The sequence below is a fragment of the Marmota flaviventris genome, chromosome 1 (genome assembly GCF_047511675.1).
Source record: "Marmota flaviventris isolate mMarFla1 chromosome 1, mMarFla1.hap1, whole genome shotgun sequence".
NCBI lineage: Eukaryota > Metazoa > Chordata > Mammalia > Rodentia > Sciuridae > Marmota > Marmota flaviventris.
The window spans coordinates 109054128-109057851 of NC_092498.1; the positions used below are offsets into that span (position 1 = coordinate 109054128).

Below are 3724 nucleotides of genomic sequence, written 5' to 3' on the forward strand. Positions count from 1 at the left end.
CCACTTGTGAATTATTTTAAGTCCTAATTTTTCTAAATTTAGGTAATTTTTCTTATTCTGTTTTCAAGTTCACTTACATTTTTTTCTTAATTTGAATCTGCACATAAGTTTATGAAAAAATATTCATCTCTAATGCTATATTTTATTTCTAGCATTTCCATTAGATTATTTTTGTAGCTTTCATTTATCTGCTGAAATTTAAACTTATTATTTTTAGGCATGTTTTCTAATCTTCCACTAGATGTTTTTTGATAAATTAGTCCTAAATTTAAAATATTGGATGGTTGAGTTGATGGAGTTGCCCAAGGCCCGCGTCAATGCCAGCATGCTAGCTCAGTTCATTGACAGGCCTGTCTGCTTCGTAGGAAGGCTGGAAAAGATTTACCCTACTGGAAAGATGGTTATTCTTTCAGATGGAGAAGGAAAAAATGAAACCATTGAATTGATGTAGCCTCTTGATTGAAAAATTGCTGGAATCATGGAAGTAGTTGGCAGAGTAATGGCAAAAGCAACCATCATGTGTGCATCTTATGTCCAGTTTAAAGAAGAAAACAATCCTTTTCATCTTGGACTTTATAATGAAGCTGTGAAAATTACCCATGAGTTCCCACAGTTTTTTTCTCTAAGGGGTTACACAACGTGATTGATCTTAATGAATTTTCTTGTAATTGCAAGTGGCTATGATGAAGATAATTAAAGGAGGCCCCACTTGTTTGAGGGAGAGACTCCTATGATTCCTAAGATTTAATGTGCTCCATTTAATTTTTCATTTACTGAACTTTAGACATCCTAATCTGCATTTTTGTTGAAACTTATTTATTGAATGTTCTCACCCAAGTCCTTTTATAAAATATTGCCACTCCAGCATGTGGTCAGATAAGATATAAGATCAAAGCTGTTGTCAGGAGTCTAAGTTTCTATTTTATTAATAAAAAATTAATACAAAAATATTGTTTTTCCTGAAAGTAATCTTTAAATCTTGATAGTTCTATTTTCTTTGTTAACGAAAGGATGTTTTCCTCCCTCTCTCCCCCTACTCCTTCCTTTGTTCCTTCATTTCTTCCTTCCTTCTTCTGACCCTTCTTCTCTCCCTCCCTTCCTTTCTCCTTGCTTTGCCTTCCTTGCAGATGCCATGTGCATAGAAAAATGATGTCTACAGTGTTTTTCATGTCGAATTGGACATAACTTTTTGTGTTAAAACAACAGTAAATGTGTGTGTGTGTGTGTGTGTGTGTGTACTAAGGTTTTGAGATGGGTAGGATTTCTCTTTCCTATGGCTATCTTTGTCTCACTAAAGGCTTCATATTTTTCCAACTATACATTTTACTTTGAGTGAGGGCTGGGGGTTCCAGAAGGGTTTTTTAAACCTTTATATTCTTGGCTTTTATCTTCCCCATGTGACTATGAGAAAGAAGGAATCTTCATCATCTTATCCTGAATCCCAAAGTAGACTGTTGTGACTTTATGGTTTTTTTAAAAATTATTTTGCTTTTTTGGAATAGACCATTTTTAGATCAGTTTTATTTTTCAACAAATATTAAATGGAAAGCATTAGGAATTTGCTATGTCTCTTTCACTCTCTTTCTCACACACATACAAACACATATATAAAGTTTCCCCTATTATTAGAATTACTGTGACACTTTTGTTAAAATGGGTGGAAGAATAATCATACATTAATTTACTCTTTTGTAGTACTTTCTGGGATTTTGACAAATGTGTGATAACACCCGTCACAACTGTGTCAAGAGGTGTTACACAGCCTAGCAATCCATGGGCTCCTCCTATGTCCCTTCCTTCTGTCTCCATCCTCAAAACTCTGACAACTACTGGTATTTTTAATGCCTGCACAGTTTTGCCTTCGCTAGAATGCCACATATTTGTAATAATACAGTATGTAGACTATTAATATTTGGTTCTTTTACTTAAGAATATTCATTGACGATTTCTTCATAACTTTTGATATCTTGATAGTTCATGTTCTTTATGGCCAATAATACTCCCTTGTATGCCTATACCAGTTTGTTCATCAATTCATCCGTTGAGGCCTATCTTCATTTCTCATACAGACGTCAATTTACAAAATCCTCCATGCTGAGCCTCCAGCCATTCATGAATCACAGTTTGAGAGTTCCCAGGGTTACAGAAAGATGCTTCCTGCTCATAGATTTCTGTCCCGAGAAGTATGCCTCTCTGTACTCACCTATTTCACGCAGTGTTTGGGAAAGCTGTTTGCCCTGTGACCTCTTATCTCTGATAGATCTAAAAAGAGTGGATGATTTTTGATTTGTTCAGCTTTTGTTTTGAAGTCTGTTGCTGTCGTAATCATTGTTAGAAGGTAGGGGATTCTTTGTTGTCCTGGCTCATCCACAGATTTTATTATTCCCCGTATGCCTTCTCCTTGAAGATGAGACTCATTTCTTTCCCTCTTCCCAAGGGCAAACCAACTCTGTCAGTTATTGATGGCTGGTCATTTTGGGGAGACAGGTTTCTGCTTCTACCTTTCTGACGATGTTAAACCTATAACAGCAGTAGGTCTTGGGTTACAGTATTTCCTGTTCATTTTGTATGTGTAAAGTGATTTTTCTTTCATCATCTCCCATCAACTATGGATCTTTTTTCTGAATCTTAAGCATGACAAAATTTTCCGTTTCTTCTCTTGAGGCTTAAGTTTTTTGCTGCATATAGGAGAAGGGAGCCGGAGAGGACCGGCTTCATGCCTTCTGACAAGGTTGGCTATTCATTACAGGAGACTTTCTCTGGATCACAGATCTGCTTTCTAATATTCTTGTGAGTGCCCACTGAAGGATCAAAGGAAAAGAGACTGTGAGTGAGGGTGAATTCCTTTTGTGTTTCCGGAATTTCCTATCATGCTGACAAAGAGACAGAAAATAGCAATTTGTTAAAATGTAACTGCTTTCTTTCTTCCTATACAAATCGCATCTACTCTTTTCTTCCATGTTTTGCCTCAGGTTTTACACTCTGCAGTACTGCCTCTCCATAAACCAGGTTTCTGGGTTGGACTGTAGTTTAGCTTCTGAGGGTTTCAAAATATGTTGTGATTTTGCAGCATATCCAGCTTTGTATTTTTGTTCTTCTTGTTGTTATCATTGGCATCATACAGACTCTCTTTCTAGCTTCCTAGGCAGAAATAGAATCCAGGCTATATTTGAGAGTCTAAGTTGAGTTTTAATTATGGTAGCTTCAACCATCAGGATGTGCTCAGTAATGTCTCTGCTTTATTCATCTATCAATATAAAAAAGGTGATAATGTTTTATACTTTTTATCTGTGTGTCAAAATTTTTTAAAAAAGATATAGTGTGACCTACAGAAATAACTACAGTATGTTATGGGGCTAAAAACAGAAAGAAATTCATGGTAAAGGATAATGAGGTGAAGAATATTATAAAGTCTTGTATAATTGTTATAGATGGAAGAGCAAATAAAGAATGTCCTCAAGAGAAGAATAAACCATTTTCTCAGGAAATGAACACAGAGGTTTGAAGGGAAGTTACTCCCTTGAGTCATTATAAAAGAAGAAAATTGGAGTACAGCAGACAATACCCAAAACAGCATCCCAATAATAAATATAAACTTTAGGTGTCTATAGGTTTCTTATATGTTTCTCTATGGAAATTGAGGACATAATGCCCAAATTGGAAAAAGTAGCATACAAAGAAAGCATAAAAGCATACTCCCACCCCCCAAATCCACATAGGTATT

General features: G+C 35.7%; 1 pseudogene; it reads left to right on the top strand.

Moving 5' to 3' along the window:
* Positions 1-280: 280 nt before the first annotated feature.
* LOC114103638 (replication protein A 14 kDa subunit pseudogene) lies at positions 281-643 on the top strand (annotated as a pseudogene).
* The last annotated feature ends 3081 nt before the right edge of the window (positions 644-3724 follow it).